General features: G+C 39.9%; 1 pseudogene; it reads left to right on the forward strand.

Moving 5' to 3' along the window:
- The first annotated feature begins 16,501 nt into the window (after window positions 1-16,501).
- Window positions 16,502-16,619, forward strand: LOC126476081 (5S ribosomal RNA; annotated as a pseudogene).
- The last annotated feature ends 2,888 nt before the right edge of the window (window positions 16,620-19,507 follow it).

Here is a 19,507-nt window from a genome sequence, read left to right on the forward strand (position 1 = left end):
TGGGGGGACTCTGTTTATAATGAGGTTTAAATTAATTAATTAAACTTTAAAACTACATTTTGGTAATCTGAATGTATAAATCTGTGGGAAACAAAATCTTACGAAAAACCTGAAAACAATCACTAAACTCTCTCTCTCTCTCTCACACACACACACACACACACACACACACACACACACACAAACATTTATAGTAAATCAGTGTTTGTGGTTTAGTTACTGCAGCAGATATTCTAACTAACATACTGTGTTACATCTAGCTGTTTCCTAAAAGAGGAGTAGCAGTATTTATTATCTGCATTGTAAAAGGAAGGAAGGAAGATTGGATTAACGTCACTTCGACATTGAAGTCATTTGAGACAAGCTCGAATTGTATCAAGGATGGGAAGCAAGTCAGCTGTGCCCTTTCAAAGATACCATCCAGACATTTGCCTTAAGCAGTTAAGGGAAATAATGGAAAACCTAAATCTAAATGGCCAGATGCTGGTTTGCATTTATTGTGAATTAACTGTTTTCAAGTTTGCTAACAACTGTAGGCAACCTCAAAACGTTTTAGATACTAGTAATTTTTAACACAAGTTTTTGTGTTGCCTTAAAAGAAATTTTGTTTTGGGTATTTGCTTCAATTCTTACAGGAAATTCCCACAAGTTTTTAGCTCAACAGATTAAAAGATAATCAGCAGACTTAATTTAAAGTTGTTTGTTCACTGCCAAAATGCAGCCCCACTGTGAATGCTGCTCTCAAACATGGGATGACTTGGCTGACATTCATAAACAGCTGGAAACCGCGCTGACTACTGTCAAATGATTGGCAGCTGCTGTGAATCATTGCGATGGAAGATCTCCCAAGATTTGTGTACCTGTGCTACCGGTACCAGAGCTACCTCAAGTACTATCCTTTCCTGTGGATCCTGTCTCCTCTGCAGAAAGCACAGGATCTGTCATTACTCATCCATTTGACCGAGAGTGGCCTGTCAACAGTAGATCTAGACATCCTGTGGAGGTTGGACGGGAACCATGGAGGACTCAGGGTGTTGTACTCATCCCTCTAGCCAATAAGTTTGAGGTGCTGTCTTTCACTGAAACTGAGTCAGTGGTACTCGCTTCACCTGTCTGGTGTCAAGAGCAGGCAAACATGAAAGGGTAAGGGGTCTATTAATCACTGGCAATTCAAATGTATGATGAATGATGGTGCTCCTTAAGGAAATGGTAGGAAGAGACAGGAAAGGACACCAAGTGCCTCAGTGTGTATGCCTGGGGGCCTCGTTCAATATGTTGAAGAGGCTATTGCAGCAGCCATTGAGGGAACAGGGTGCAACCAACTGCAGATTGTGACACACATTGCACAAATAATGCCTGTCGTCTGGACTCTGAGGTCATTCTTGGGTCATTGCAGCGACTGACTGAGGAGACAGAAGATCAGCCTTGCACATGGCGTTTCAATGAAGCTCACAATTTGCAGCATTGTCTCCAGAACTGATCATGGCCCTCTGGTTCTGACTTGAAGCAAATAACAGAAGCCGAGACTTCAGAGGTTATGTGGCAAGCTAGGCTGCAACATCCTGGACTTGCACCATGGGGTTGAGAATTGTAGGGTCCCCCTAAATGGGTCAGGTACCTGACTGTGTTTGGGCTGAATACAAGGGTTTTCTAGATTAGGCAACTCTCCATACAATACAGATGATGATAGCAACAGGATTCATGGAAGTATCAGTGTAAGATCGAAAGAAATGCCTCCCACAGCTGAGAGTATTAAAATCCTAATGATAAACTGCCAAAGCATTCACAACAAAGTGCCTGTGTTTGAAGTGCTCTGGAACAGCTATGAAGCTCACTTAAACACTGGATACGGAAAGCTAGTTGAAATCTGAAATTGATAACAGTGAGATTTTTGGGGAATAATTAAGTGTATATTGAAAGAATAGGCAAATGGAAATGGAGGTGCTGTACTTGTCACAATAGACAAGAAACTGCAGTCCAGCAAGGTAGAAACTGAAACTGCATATGAGATTGTTTGGGCAAGGCTCAGTATTAGGGCTGGGCATAATATGATAACTACATCCTTCTATCACCCACAAAACTCGTTTCCTGATGTACTGAAAACTTTAGAGAAAACCTCAGTTCACTTCTACAGAAATTCCCCAATCATACTATAATCATCTACAGAGACTTTAATCATATAGCAATTAACTAGGAAAATTATAGTTTTGTTAGTGGTGGTCGTGATGATACATCCTTCAAAACATTACTAAATGCCTTCTCTGAAAACTTCCTAGAACAGACAGTTAGGAACCCCACTCATGGGGAAATGTATTGGATCTACTGGCAACAAACAAACCTGACCTCCTTGAGGCTGTCCACATCAAAATTGGTATCAGTGACCATGACACAGTTGTGGCAACAATGATTACCAAAGTACGAAGGACAACTAAAGCAAGCAGAAAGATATATATGTTCAGTAAACATTATATTCCAATGAAGAACTTGGAAGTTTCAGCACAGGGCAGGAGCACATAGAGAAACTATGGCTCGAGTTTAAAAGACTAGTTTACTGTGCTCTAGATAGGTATGTACCCAGTGGAACAGTTCATAATGGGTGGGACCCTCCATGGTATACAGTCACTGTAAAGAAACTTCTAAAGAAACAGAGATTACTGCACAATATGTGTAAAACAAAGTGTAGGGCTATAGATAGAGACATGCTGAATGGAACATGTCTGGCTATTGGAACATGTCTGGCTATCAACATGACAAAGTGTGATGCCTACAATGACTACCATAGCAGAATATTATCAAATGATATTTCATAAAACTCAAAGAAATTCTGGTCATATGTGAAGGTTGTTAGTAGCACCAAAGTTAGTGTCCATTCCCTAGCGAATGAGACAGGAACTGGAATTGGGGGTAGCAAAGCAAAGGATGAAATGCTTCACTCCATTTTCAAAAGTTCCTTTAGAATTGCCCCAATTTAATCCACCACTGAAAAGATCAATGAAATAAGTGTGTTAGTTTCAGTGGTGTTGATAAAAAGCTGAAATTGTTAAAACTGAACAAAACTTCAGGCCCCAATGGAATCCCTGTCAGATTGTATACTGAATTTATGGTTGAGTTATCCCCTCTTCTAACTACAATCTGTCGTAGTTTTTGGAAAAAAGCACAGGTCACACCCGTCTACAAGAAGGGTAGTAGAAGTGATCCACAAAACTACCATCCAATATCTTTGATTAGATTAGATTAGATTAGATTCAGTTTTTGTTCAGTGTTTGTTCCATAGACCCAAAAAATGAGATGATGCTTGTGGGTGTGGAACATGTCAGAAAGTATAATATGAAAAATGTAAAACATTTGAATATAATACTACCCTGATCGTTTGTCCGGAGATTGTCACAATAGGTGAACAGTGAACTGGAACTGATAATATTTACAGAATTAATACATAGTCTGAATGAAACATTGTTATGCGCTTTTAATAAATTTATCATACACAAAATACCTAATCTTCACTGTTGTGACCAAGTGCTGTCAAAACTGAAATCTAACTGACATTTGGGTCAATGGAAGTGTCCAATTCCACCCATCTGCTTTGACGTGACACAAGGGTGTTGTGATATGTTACGTCATTACGGCGCGGAGTTTATGAGTTTGTTGTGTTTGTAGATGTCGTCTTGTAGTGTTTGCTGGTGCCCTCTGGTGGTGTGTGTGTATGTGCTGAGTGTAATGTATTGTATTGGGTTCATTTAAGCTTTGGTGTTGGATGTGTGAACTCATTAGCAGTGTTTGTAGTTCAGGACATAAGGTTTAGAAGTTTTTTCTGTGAGTTATCAATAATTTTTTGATTATGTGTTTGGTGTTTTCGTTAATGTTATTGGTTTACTGTTTGTCGTGTGGTAAGACAATTTATTTATTGTGTGGCTTCTGTTGTTGGGTACAGATATGATGAAATACACAATGCCATGTTACGATCGGACATGGGGGAGGACATGTTGTCTGTTATTAAACTCCTGCAGTTATTTGGACTAATTGTTGAGATTGTGAAGTGTAGTATTTGTCCCAAGAACATTAGGTTAACCAGAATTCCAACATCTTGGACCAGGGACAGGTACATGTGGCAGTTTTTGTGTGTGTGTGTGTGTGTGTGTGTGTGTGTGTGTGTGTGTGTGTGTGTATGAGGGAGTGGGGGTGGGGGTGGGGAGGTTGACCTAGTTTGCACTGCCAGAATTTGTTGGTAGTAACTATTTTTTGTGTCTATTCTACTCGAGTTGTGATGTTTTGTGTATTTACAGTGTATTCATTGTGTTTTAATTTATGTAGGAATGTTTAATTATTGGGTTTTTGAGGTCCTGTGGTTTCCGTTTTATTTTTTTGTAGTTGTAGGTGTTGGTTTTCTAGTATTAATAGTTTTTGTTGACCTATGTAGGTCAGGGGAAATGACGAATTCCAATTTTCGTAGTTGTAGCCATTGGTGTTTTGGTATTGTCAGCTATGGTTGACCTAAATAGGTCAAGGGAAATGTCCGATTCCAATTTTTGTAGCTGTAGGTATCGACAGTTGCGGTTGAGCTATATAGGTCAAGGGAAATGTCCAATACCAGTAGATTTTATTGGTGTAGCAGAATGTTGTAATTTTTTCCATCATTTTGTGTGTTTTGGGATCTTAGTGTGCTTTTTTACGGTTATATTTCATTTGTCCCCACCCTAAAACCCCCCATTTCCCACAGGTGTCCCATTAGTTTGGTGTTATTTTTGGAGAGAGGTGTTACTGTCTTATTTACATGTATTTTCGTATTTGTTGCCGTGTTTATGTAATGACGTCATAAGCGCCACATTGGAGACTCTTAGAATGGCCATTTCTGCCATATTGGTGATGTCATGGGTCAAAGCAGATGGGTGGAATCGGACACTTCTGTAATTCCCATGACAACCAATATGAAATATTCACAAGTCAGTAAACCATATCAGTCCTGATGCAGTAAGGATGGGTACTCAGCTGTCCCAAAATAAATATTGTTGCTCACAACAAGCATGGTGTCATAGTTCAAATTGACCAGTTGAAAAACTGATATATTAAAAGTGCATTTACCTACAATGAAAAGAGCAAAACAAGAAAAGGTAAAACCCCCAACTAGCAACAGTGACAGCACATGGTTAAGAAAACTCACTTCAGACTACTTCAGTTGCAGTTGCCCTCAACAGAAAACTATTTGTAGGAAATGAATGTTTAGTAAACAAAGGCTACAAAGTGCATATATCTTAAGAGATATGAACACTTTTCCATCTTCGATATTATGAAACACATCTCTTCTACTGCCAGCAGTTCTTTGCTTTTCACACCCTGGCAGGAGCTAGTATGGACTAAAACAAGGAAAAAATGTCAAATAAATATAGACTAAAATGTATACCTTAAGAGCTATGAGTATTTGTTCAGTAGAAGCAATGTGCTGCACACTAGTGAAGATGAACAAACACTCATACCTCTTACAGCATGCACACCTTGTATAACTGAAGACATTGGCTGTAAATAATGGTAGGCAACATTTTGGTTGCTTGAGGAAATCACACAGAAAAGATTCAAGATTTTCCCACAAGTAGGTACAAGTGTAATATTTTTTCAGATACGTCATTGTTTCACATATATCTACTATAACTACATATTTTTAAAAGGATAAATTCTACCTACAAATCCATTGTTAAAATTTCGTCAATGGGTACTTAAAAATGTTTACTTGCAAACCGAATGCACTTTACATCAGTTGTCATTAACTTACCACTGTTTATACACCAGCCAAGTTAACGAAACATTACAGTTGAACCTCTCCAAAATACAAACTTAAAAGATCACTTTCCAGACAACACTTCTTGACTGTAAACTATCTTGGAGGTATCCATTTTGCGTATCATAACAATCCAGCTGCCAGAAATTCCGGACTTGCTATCTTTATCCCACATTCGAAACACTTTCTAGAGCATTAGTATGTTGATCCTATACAGGGTGTCCCAGCTATCTTGTCCACCCAAGATATCTCTGGAACAATAACAGCTATTGGAAAACGACTTTCACCGGTATCAATGTAGGGCTGGGGCCCATGAATGTAAATATTTGGAAACATTCTAAAACGAAAGCATATGTGTTTTTTAACACAAACTTATGTTTTTTTAAATGGACCTCCTATATTTTTTCTTCAGCAATCCATAGCATGACAAAGCACATACACAATGGTGTTGATTGCATCGCAATATTCCCATTACATCCCGAGATATTAAGACGCAAAGTTGACGCTTGAAACACCCGACATGCACTGCTAGCGCACGTCCTGAGGCTCAGGCGTGAACCCCACGCTGCCCATAATTGCGATGTGATTGACATACGTAATCACACTTCCATACTTATCAAGAGGTCCGAAAAAAATAATACGGTCTGCTGCCATCCTGCATTAACGTCGTACATTCCAGCAGGTATTTATCCCATAGGCTAGGGGTGATGCGGTTCTGTAACATATCTGTGTACCGCAACGTTAGTCACAAAGTTAACTTCGCTTATCGTTAATCCGTTACTAAAAAGGTAATGCCGTTCAACGTTAAAACTTTACTTTACTGTAGATCTAGCGCAAGTGACAGTTAACCATTCACTCGTAATAGTAAAATTCATGTTGATGGTTTTAGTGAAACGAGCAAGTGGACTAAAAGTTTAAAATTCATGTTGATGGTTTTAGTGAAACGAGCAAGTGGACTAAAAGTTTTATCATTGTTTAGGTAAAAATGTTTTGATTTGGGAAGTCCAGGTAGGCATAGAAGATGAATGTAAACATGTTTAACCAATTAGTTTTATTATCACATAATTATCAATGTTATGTTTATCTAACGCGTTAAATGACAAATTGTTGCAAACAAATGTTTCTTAACATCACTGGGTAAAATGGCCCTTTGTAGAAACTTCCACTGTGATACTAGCACTACATACTAAACATAGCATTCACATCTCATGCTCAAAGTGATGCCCATTGGCTTGCATACATAGGGTCACTCTGCGGATGAAGGATGCCCTACTTCGTGCTACTGTTTCCTCCTTGATGGCTGTACAAGCATCAATAATGCGTTGCTTCAAGTCCTCTGGTGTTGTTGGTTCATGTTGGTAAACAGCATCCTTCACTGCTCCCCAAAGAAAATAATCCAGCTGTCTAAGATCCGGAGATAGGGCAGGCCACCTAACTGGGCCACCTCGTCCAATCCACCTACCAGGGAACTTACGGTTCAGAAATCGTCGTGCTCGTAAAGCGTTATGTGCAGGGCATCCGTCATGCTGATACCACATGACCATTCTCCGGTTCAGAGGTACGGTGTCCAAGAGAACAGGAAGATTGTGTCGTATAAATCTGGAGTATTGTCTGCCATTTTGGATGCCACTTATAAAGAAAGGTCCGATAATGGTATCTCCAATAATCCCACACCAAACATTAACTTTCCACGGACGTTGATGCTCTAACTGACGGAGCCATTTTGGATTGTCTGCGGACCAATAATGCATATTCCTTATATTGACAATTCCTTTGTTGGAGAATGATGCCTCGTCGGTAAAGAGAAACTCTGCAAAAAAATTTGGATTCGTCAGAAGTTTTTGCTGAGCCCACCGACAAAATGTTACCCTATTGTGGAAGTCATTTCCATGAAGATCCTGGTGTAAATGAACATGGTAAGGATGAAATTTATGATGTTTAAGAATACGCTATGCACTTGATTTTGACACATCAACTTCACGTTCAATTTGACGTGTGCTGATTTGAGGATTCACAGCTATGGTAGCGAGCACAGCAACTTCAGCACGTTCATCTGTGCGTGTTCTAGGGCGATGTCAAGGTCTTGGATTTAAGCTTCCCGTTTCATGTAGACGAGATGTGAGACGACCAAACACCCGGCGTGAAGGCGATGGCTTGTCAGGGAATCGTCTTCTGTACAGTCGTTCTGCCTGAACAGCATTTCGTCCACCTACAACAGGGTACAGTACAGGTGTGTAGAGTAGGGTAGAAAACAGACATATTAACTTAATAATCATAATGTTCGCTAACAGTACTATCAACAAACAAGCAATCTCATAACGTATTTCCCGTCAATGTACTTTCTCCATAGATCAGCAGCATTTCTACCATATCTTCATGTGTGTACATTATACTGTACAGTATAAGTTTCACAACACAACATTTATTCACAACGTGTACTACCTCCGTGCCGTCACTAGATTACTCTGATGCACGACTGCACTGGCAAGCGGTGTACTGCACGCCAAAGCAACAACAAATGGGATGCTCGGAGGGTAGTGGAGTACAGGAGTTTGCATGGGTCGCAAATCATAAACAAGGCGAAGTAGTAACTGTGGCAGTAGTGGGAACTACGTTGGACACTTGACTAGGTAGAGCCAGGCCCTGCGCGACAGGCACAATGGGTCATATAACGCATTAGATAAACCTTATTTTGGGTGTGCAGGATAAATAAGACAACCTGATGGGTGTACACTGCTCGGTAATGGTTCATACTGTGTACGTAGATACGTAAAACGTGCAAGAGGGAAACCATTATGTGCTTATGAGAGTTGATGGCAGCAGACCGCATTATTCGTTTCGGACCTCTTGATAAATATGGAAGTGTGATTACACATGTCAATCACATCGCGATTACGGGCAGCATGGGGTTCACGCCTGAGCCTCAGGACGTGCGTTAGCAGCGCATGTCGGGTGTTTCAAGCGTCAACTTCGCGTCTCAATATCTCGGGATGTAATGGGAATATTGCGATGCAATCAACACCATTGTGTATGTGCTTTGTCATGCTATGGATTGCTGAAGAAAAAATATAGGAGTTCCATTTAAAAAAACATAAGTTTGTGTTAAAAAACACATATGCTTTCGTTTTAGAATCTTTCCAAATATGTACATTCATGTGATACCGGTGAAAGTCGTTTTCCAATGGCTGTTATTGTTCCAGAGATATTTTGGGTGGACAAGATAGCTGGGACACCCTGTATATTTTCACACATAAACATCTATCTGTCCCTGTATATTCTACAGGGAGGTTGTAATTAAACTCCTGCTACTTAAGTCAGTATAAACAGAACCTATTTAAGATTGATGTTCAGACTGTGCGCTGCAGAATTTGTGTTGTTAGTAGTGTTCATGTTATACAACTTGCCATTAGGCACCAGTACTGATACGACAATATAGTGTTGAAACACAAGTACTGTGCATTAAAGCTGAAGGTAGTCAACACAGGTCTGGACAAGATGTGCAGGGCTTTACTCGCAAAGCAGTTTTATTAAAACACCAGTAATGGGCTGCTGCTGTTCATGAGTATGGATACATTACAGGAATACAGAGACATCCTCTTTTCACACCAGTGTTGAAAAACAGGATTTGGAAGTTTGAATTAACTAGCAATTTTGGAATTGCTCCTTATTCAAGGCCGACAGCTAATTGTTCCACAAATTGTTGAGAAAGCTATTGTTGCTTGAGAGAATACTGGATGCAGTGTACAGTCTTCAAGCAATGCATGAGCTGTGTCATGACAACTAAACATACCATTGTCCACTGTTCAAAAAGTGCTGTGAATAGTTGTGAAATGGCATCTCTAGTATGATTCCAGGCTGACTTGCATGCAAATGGTCATCACATTGAGCATCATTTGAACCTGGAAAAAAAACTGGAGAAAAATGAAATAATGCCAGGCCATTTAAAATTAAGTTTACTTGAAATAAAGAAACAATTGAAATAGAATACTACTTTTGTTTTAAAAAGTCAAAACAAATTTCACTTTTCATCTCTGTTAAATTAAATTTCACTCAATGTTCATTTTTTAAATTTATACTGGAAATCATATAAACAAGATGTTTTGTAATACCACTGTTCTTTTGTCTTCCTAATCTCAATGTATCATTCAACGCTGAGGGGTACTTAATCAGTTCTTCAGAGGGACAGAGAGAAAATTAGCTCATATATAATGGGATGCATCGTAGCTCCAATGCTTGGTGTGTGTGTGTGTGTGTGTGTGTGTGTGTGTGTGTGCGCGCGCGCGCGTGTGTGTGCGTGCGTGCTTTGGCCAATGATGAGATATGAACAAATAGTGTGACATTAGTTTTGTTACTATAAACTCACTTGGTTTGCATTGATACAAAACAGCGACATTGCAAATATTTTCCTTGAGTGTGACATTTTAGTGCAAGCAATTATGGTATCTGACAAAAGAAGTGGAGCACCCAGAAGACATGGAGGGATGTCAATGTTATTTCGGAGATGTGCACACCATCTGCTGATATTTAAATTATTAGACTTTCAATTCTGTGTGAGATGTAGAACGGCCACAAGAATGCACTAGTGTTCATGTTTAGCATTGTTACCATGCCTGGTAGGGTTAAAAGGCATGTCAGATGTTCGATGATCACTGTGAAAGACACAGAGATTTGACATACTAGAGTTAAACAGCGTTATCAGTATCTGACAGAGTTAGAAACTCCTCCATTGTGGGGCTCCATTTGGGTGGCTGGACAAATCCTTGTAATTTCCAGATTTGTGGGGCATTCAGACGTGACAATGGCTTGATACTGGATTGCATGGAAATGTGAGGGCAAGCATACTTGTCATCAAGGTTCACATCTGACCACTCCAGGGGAGGACCACCATGTTGTGCTCCAATCACACTGTAAATCCTTCACAACTGCACATCCCATCCAAGAGCAATATTCTGTGTCATTTTGCACAATTTTTTGGAGACTACCAGCAGCCAGAATAGGGAATTACTATCCCATAGACAGGCTGTCATTAACACAACAACACAGATGGCTGCCTTTGAAGTGTTGCTGTGATCAGTAATCACGGTCAACTGATGAATAGTGTTATGTTGCATTGAGTGATGAAACACAGTTCTGCACTGTCCTAGATAACCATAATCAGTGAGTAATGCAGTGACATGGGGAGAGGTACCATCCTTTTAGTGTTTTGAAGATGCATAGCAGTGTTCCCGCTGGTGCCGTGTCGAGGAGATCCACAGTGCATGACTTCAGGTCACAGTTGGTACTGACTGAAGGAACTCTGATGATACATCCACATGTTATGGACATCCTGTAACCCTATGTTTTACCTCACATGTGGCAGCATTGTGCTGCCATGTTTCAACAGGACAGTCTTCTACAACACATGGCTCATGTCTCTATGAACTGTCTGTGTGGTGTAGAAGTACTCTTGCGGTCAGCAAGACCCTAGATCTGTCGCTAATAAAATGTATGTGGGACCAGCTATCCTTCTCCATCCTAGTGTCAGTATCGATGATATCAAGAATGTGTTGCAACAGTTGTGTCTCAGCCTGCATGAAAAGAGGATAAAACAGATTTATGACACACTTTCCAACCGAATAATTGCATGCATCCAGGCCAGCGGGGATATCACATTAGACTGTAAGTTGGCTCTTACCGCCAAGTTCTTTGTAAATGTGACTTGATTTGGTAATCACTAAAATAACATAACATACTCTTTCAATTTGTAAAGTTTCATTTCGTTTCCTCATTCCCTTTTGTGTGCCACACATTTTTTTTGTCAGGCAGTGTACATCCCCAAATGTATGGATTATGTAACTTTTCATTCTGACTCCTCTTTATACTTATCTGACACCTACAGCATTGTTGTAAGACTGGTTTAAGAATAAACAAATTACTAGCAGTAATTACAGGAGACTTGTACTTTCTTTCTGGTGCAGATGGTTTCCACAGTCTCCGCGCTGGCTGGCATGCAGGGGTCGCGAGCAGGAGGCACTGGCAGTGTTGCGTGACATCGCGACCACCAACGGCTCCACTGTGCCTGCATTTGCCTTGCAGGTTATCCAGACCGTGGGCAACAACAAGGCAGACAGAACAGGCTTCCTGAGTATATTCTCCAGCTGGAACGTCTTTAAGAACACCGTGATCCTCATCATCGCCAGGTGACTTACTCGAGAACGGGCTGCCTCTTGTTTGTTCTGCTAGAAGCAAGCATGTTACTCTCGGTAATCCTTGTAAATCTCTTCAAGTTGGTGCTACAAGGGAGAGTCTGATTGTCATGAAAACCATAAAATCTTAACTTTTTCCAGTATATTTTGCATAAAAATGATTGTGAAATGCAGTGCTATAAAATTTTTATCAAATACTGTTAAACCATTTAAACTCGATGATGTCGTATTTTTTCTCAAATTTCTTACCCTCTCTTTATTGTTTATTCAAATCATCTCATCTGCACTGTTAGACCACAGAAAGAAATTCTCAGTGAATGTCAAAATTTTAAAGCCTTTTCCCTGGCAAGTGCAGGGCTAACCCAAGACAGGGCGTGCAGTGTCACAATGAGAATATAACTATGAAGAAAACCCATTGTAGCAAACAGTGAGGAACATAACTGGAGCATAGCCACACCACATATGAGCAGAGAGTGAAGCATGCGACCACAGCAGAATGATCACTTCATAATGTCATTCTGCGTGAATCACACACAAGAATGACTTTCAGCCAGCTAACATGGCAGAAAGTGTGAAGCTAAAGAATTAAAAGCCACAGATGGGATACCACAGAACAGTTAAAAGTGCTGACAAGCTTACAAAACAGGGTCAAATCCACTAATTGGAATAGCTCAATAACATCACTGGCATGAGCCAACCAGCATACATTCTGGGTCTTATGAGACGCACATTTTATTCTATTCTATTCAGTTGCTAGCAGCCAATCGTCACTTGGTGTGAAAGTCTTGTGAATTAAAGCAAATCCATGTTGAGGCTGTTCTATGACTAATATTTTTTGGTGACTTCAGCCACGACAGACATGCCACCCGGATGAACTCCACTGCTGTGGAATGCTGATGCCACTGATGAGAAGACCTGAGCATTTCAATCAGCACCCTGCTGGGGATCAGTCGAGGTTGACCTGCTAGCTGCTGGCCAGACACACACACACACACACACACACACACACACACACACACACTGTTGTCTGGGAGAGATGCATTCATGCTGCCCCCATGGCCCATGGCAGCATCTGTGTGCAGCTACTGGAGTCTTGGCCACCTCTTGTTGGGAGGCCAGGACATAAAACAGCATGGATACCATCAGCCTTTGTTGAACTGGCAACCACTGACCTGGTTGTGAAATCTGACGTCTTCAAGGGTACCTCAGTAAAGTAGTGCGCCACACCACTGGCAACCAGTCAGTCACTGCTGACTGTGTTCGCTTTTGTGTTGTGGTGTGTTTGATCAATGGGACGAAGAAGCCATGTTCATTGAATGAATCCTAAAAATAAATGTATTTACAGAGAATGCTGTATCACAGATGCCCTACAGCATTTCTGCAGATCACACTCCCTCGTGCTGAGTCTGGTTGCCAACACCCACTGAGACCACAGTACATAGCCTGCATAACAGTCAGATTAGTATAGTCTTTTTACATTCCAAGTCTGATAATACTAAACCAGAGAACACTACACACATATGCTCACACTATGTTTCATAAGTTCTAATACCTGAAATGTTCCTTTCATTGTGTCACATGAAATCACACTCATAGGCATGGTCAGAATCCACCCTCTCACGTCAATGTGTGGCGTGTGATACAAACTAACGGCATTAATCAAAAACGTCTATTTGCCAAGTGGAATTAAATCTCTTCTCTACTACTCAATTAGATAACTATAAATAAGGGTCACCAGTCTCGTTTTGACCTGTGGGACACAGTTAAGCTTCTAGTTACTTCAATGTCAAAAATCAAAACTCTACAACAATCCCACTGCTTTAGAAAGAATTCGAGGTCCAAGCACTGAACTGGAATTCTACACCATCTCCATCTGGTTCTTAGCAAATTCTGCAATAATCCCCGCATAACAAAACCAGAAATGCATTTGACTGTCAAGAACAGAAAAGATCTCACAAAAGACAATGCTCAAATTTCCACAGAAACAAATGGAAATTATCTGCTTAAATTAAAACCTCAACAAATTAGTTACCTTCAGTGAAACACCAACATCAAGCTAGCTACTGGTTCCATGACCTGATGTAAGGGCTCTGCCTACTGGGCATGTGCATATGCACTTGAAGGCAACACTCTCCTAAAAAAAACCTGAAAATGTCTGAGGAGAAATCCACATTGGCTTAGCCAATTCTTGTAGACTTTCCATACTGGAAAAATAGCTCAGCTGATCACCAGTTACTGACATCAGAAACATACGTTAGAATACCACCTCCACTCCAGAGGGCACACAACTCTTACAGCCCACAAGGGTACCTGGTCAACTTCTGAAAATCACCAGTTCCAAGTCACTTCATGAAATTATTTAACACTAGGCTTTTCAGCCAATCAGATTTGAGCTCTTCATTGGCCACTTCCTGTTTCCGCTAATAGAGCTTCTATAAGGTGCTGTTTCCTAAGAGAACTGTAAGACATATTGGAAAACACTGGCTGTTTTGGGAAAAATATTTGTCCTTGAAATCGGCCTAGCTGGCTCTGACTTGTGAGTTTACAAACTTGGTTTGGTCTTAGCTGGAATACGGGCAAGTCACATGGCACATCGGGATTAGGTGACATAGGTGACAGGAAACAGAAGAGAAATTCCAGTTATGGAGGAGACATGCATGCCTGTCAGTGAGTGACACTACCAGGTACTGAATTAATTTAACAGACATTTAAAATTATACTGCTGGAAAACCAAGGCAACTATACCCTTCATTGTTATGTAAATGCGAAGCTTATCTGCAGGGCGTTAAAAAAAGTGTTGAATATTTTGAGGTGTGGTACTACCCACCAAAACAAGAAAAAAAAAAAAAAACAAAAAAAAAAAAGCCATCAAGTAGACATGGACCCTAAAATGCAACAAAAGAGATGTATTTCACAGAAGTCAAGAGGAACAAATGCTCATAGCTCTTAAGGTATGCATTTTATAGCCTATGTTTACTACACTTTTTTCCTTTTTTTTTTTTGGGTAGTACCACCTTTAAAAATATTTGACACTTTTTTCTACACTCTGTACACAGTAACCACATAATAAACTGGTTACCTGAAACTCTTGTGTTAGTAGAGTAATGATGACTTTAATTAACATGTTTCGGTCACGTGAATTAAAGCCAGCTGTAATCCACCGAATACATAGCATGATGTCAGCATGTGTCCCCTCTTACCTTTAACCTTTCCTAAAATATGTTCAATATTTGTGGAATTTATCTGCCAAATTATTTATTATGTTCATAGTTTAAATCATATCATTATATGTAAATCATTCACAATCTAAATCTGGCGTGTCTTAATTCTCAACTGAATGTATCATATGGAAGGGCAGAAGTGTGTTTATATTTTTCGTGTGACATAGTCATTTGAATATCTATGTTTCTTTACATTTCATTCATCTTAACATAGTGCATGATGCCACCACTCAGTGTTTTTTTGTTGATAACTGCTATAATAGTCATGATAGAATGATTTGAAAGGTGGAAGAGTAATCAGCATGAGAAAATGCTTATATTTTATATGTTGTATCTTAATGAAACACATATGTTTATTGATGATGCTCATTTTAACAATTTTACCAGCATAACCTGGTTTCTGAGGTTTGAAGTAGGTGATGTTGTAGCACCTCGTTATCTTTTGTCTTTTGCTGGTGTCTCTTTCTTGAGGAAGGGCTCTGGGAGTCAGTGGTGTATGGAGACAAAAGTTAGAAAAAGGGGGGGGGGGGGGGGGGGGGGAGGAAACTGGGGAAGACTTGAGCATGCCCAATGTCAGAGCACATTTATCCACTGGCTGTCCTCTGTGGAGCATACATGTTGGGAATTCTCCAGGCTGCCTGTGTGATGGGACAGACAATGGGAGCAGCTCTGCAGATGCAACCAAATGGCTGAAACTGTATGATGTATGGATATTAATGTGTTTGTTTGTTGAAACAAATACATGGAAACCTTCATGAAATGTTCGTATGGCATTGTTGCTGGGAGGCCCCATCCAGAGAAGTTCAGCCTCCAAGTCATATTTCAGTGACACCACATTGGGTGACTTATGTGCCAGTGATGAGGATGAAATGATGATGAGGACAACATAACACCCGATCCATGAACAGATAAACTCTCCAACCCAGCCAGAGATCGAACCCAGGCCTGCCGCATGGGAGGCAAGCACGTTACCAATCAGCTAAGCATACGGACTGTTTAATGATGCCAATGCCAAACTTGTTATAATGTCTAAATAAATACAGCCTGCAATAAGCATATACAACACATACGGGAGTCCTTGAGCAATTTGTTACATTAATACACTAAACTATTCCTTGTCTGTGTTTAACAACTGCAATGTAATAAACACGACCGTAATTGTTTTAACAAGTAAACTATAATGGGATAAGTGGGCTGCTTCATTTTTACTTTGCACAATTGGGCTATTTTTAATTTTGAGTCATTTTTACTTAGCAAAAGTATGCTAGTTGCCTCCTCCATTTTCTATCATGTAACAATAATGAAACATGGTATCAGGTACAGAAGGCAATGGCCTTGCCACAGTGGATATACCGGTTCCCGTGAGATCACCGAAGTTAAGTGCTGTCGGGCATGGTTGGCTCTTGGATGGGTGACCATCCAGGCCACCATGTGCTGTTGCCCTTTTTTGGGGAGCACTCAGCCTCATGATACCAATTGAGGAGCTACTCGACCAAATAGTAGTGGCTTCAGTCAAGAATAACATCATTACGACCAGGAGAGCGGTGTGCTGACCGCACGCCCCTCCTATCCGCATCCCCCTCTGAGGATGACACGGCGGTCGGATGGTCCCGATGGGCCACTTGTGGCCTGTAGATGGAGTGGGTATCAGGTACAGAAGCTGATTCCTCTTTGGGTGAGGGTGAGGGGACGGGAACTTATAAGGGCAAGTTAAGTCATACAGAGCACCATCTTCTGATCAGCCACCATATTGAAAACATTTTGACATATTGGCTGCCATATGATGTGATAGTTTCGCCATCTTGGAAAAATCAGTCAATTGTGCAGGCTGTGCCCACATCCCCAACCACTAGCACAATGACCCATCACCCATTTTTTAATTCCTGTGATTTATATGGAGGGCAATAGGTTTCGAGCAGTGGGTGAGGAGGAGGGGAAAAGTACTGCATCTTGTGAAAGAAAAGGGAAATTTATCTGTTCATAAAGGCAAGTAAGAGATCCTGTAGTAGTTGCACACTACAAAACCAACTCAAAATGAGTAACAAAAGTTATTAAAAAATCAAGGAACATATAGATCACATCAGAAATTAGTAATTCTGACAACAGATTTAGGGCAATATGGAACACAGTGAAACGAGAGACAGGACAACCAGCCACAGAACAGGATAACATCACTACTGAAATGCATGTAAGGGCTATAAATGATGAGTCACAGGTAGCAAATATATTTCACAATCATTTCTTAAATGTTGTAGAAAGTACAAGGACAAACAGTTCAAGAGAAAAATGACAGCAGTATGTCGACAAAGTGGTCTCATAAAATTCATTCGCATCAATGAATTCCAAATTCTTCTTCTGAAATTAAGAAAATTATGTATTCTCTCAAGAACAGACGTTCATCTGGTTTGGAGTGTGCTTCCAATAGATTACTAAATATGTTGTTGTTGTGGTCTTCAGTCCTGAGACTGGTTTGATGCAACTCTCCATGCTACTCCATCCTGTGCAAGCTTCATCATCTCCCAGTAGCTACTGCAACCTATATCCTTCTGAATCTGCTTAGAGTATTCATCTCTTGGTCTCACTCTATGATTTTTAACCTTCACGCTGCTCTCCAATACTAAATTGGTGATCCCTTTATGCCTCAGAACATGTCCTACCAACTGATCCCTTTCTTCTAGTCAAGTTGTGCCACAAATTCCTCTTCTCCCCAATTCTATTGAGTACCTCCTCATTAGTTATGTGATCTACCCATCTAATTTTCAGAATTCTTCATTTTTAAAGCTTATATTCTCTTCTTGTCTAAACTACTTATTGTCCATGGTTCACTTCCATCCATGGCTACACTCCATACAAATACTTTCATAAAAGATTCCTGAACTTAAATCTATACTCAATGTTAACAAATTTATATGTTCCCATATAACAAGCCCTGCTTTATTTGAAATACATTACACGTCACTAACTCAGGGCATTTTCCCACAGAGACTGAAATATGACATTGTTCAAAATGTTCAAATGTGTGTGAAATCTTATGGGACTTAATTGCTAAGGTCATCAGTCCCTAAGCTTACACACTACTTAACCTAAATTATCCTAAGGACAAACACACACACCCATGCCCGAGGGAGGACTCGAACCTCCGCCGGGACCAGCCGCACAGTCATGAGGTGTCAGTTACTACTGACCTATTTAACTACTGACATCATTTCCCAAAGGTTTTGAGAAGGTGGTGTATTCTATAATAGTATCTCACCTAAACAACAACAATATCCCCAGCAAATCATAGATCACAGGATTTCAGTAGAGTTGCTGCTCTGAGAATGCCATTTACCTGTTTGCTCAATGAATTTTACAAGTCTTAAATAACAAAACAACGCTGGTTGATACTTTCTGTGACCTTTAGAAGGCATTTCACTGTGTAACTCGCAATATTCTCCTAGACAAACAGAAGTTTTAGGGGATTGACAGTGCACACAGCCAATGTATAATGTCATACGTAACCAAAAGAATGTAGAAAGTTGTTCTTAGTAAATCAACCAATGTAGTTTGGGAACTTTATTGTGACTGTGGAGAAATCATATATGGAGTTCCCTAAGGCATAATTTTAGGTCCACTATTGTTCCATGTATATCTAATGGCCTTCCATCTAATATAAAACTACGAGAATTAGTTCATTTTGCCGATGGATCTAGTATTTTAATCAGTCAAGGCATACATAGTGTAACAGAAGAAACAGTAAACAATTTTCTTCAAAGTGTCATTGACTGGTTTTCTGCGAATGGTCTCACCATCAATTTTAAGAAAACACAATATGTTCTGTTCTGCACATCTAGGGGTACAAAACCAATGATAAGTGTAACGGGTGGATAAGAAATAATTTATTGGATGGAAACTTCAAAATTACTTTCTGTCCCTATTAATGAGAATTTAAATTGGAAAAAGCACATTTTGGAACTCCCAAAATGAGTTCATCCACATTTGCACTTAGGATCATTGCAAATTTTGATTAGAGGCAAATAAGTAAGATGACATATTTTGGTATTTTCATTCAACAATGTTATGTGAAATTATAGTATAGGGTAACTTTTCTTTAAGAAAGAAAGTCTCCATTGCTCAAAAATGTACTTTAAGAATAATATGTGCTGATCACCCACAATCATCTTTGGACATCTGTTTAAAGAGATGGGCATTCTGACTACAGCACTGCTTCACAGTATATTTATTCCTTTGTGAAGTATGTTGTAAATAATCCACTACAGTTCAAAACAGACAATGCTGTACATAATTACAACACCAGAAGGAAAAAGAACACTCATTACTCCACATTAAGG

Source organism: Schistocerca serialis, chromosome 4, assembly GCF_023864345.2.
Source record: "Schistocerca serialis cubense isolate TAMUIC-IGC-003099 chromosome 4, iqSchSeri2.2, whole genome shotgun sequence".
Taxonomy (NCBI): Eukaryota; Metazoa; Arthropoda; class Insecta; order Orthoptera; family Acrididae; genus Schistocerca; species Schistocerca serialis.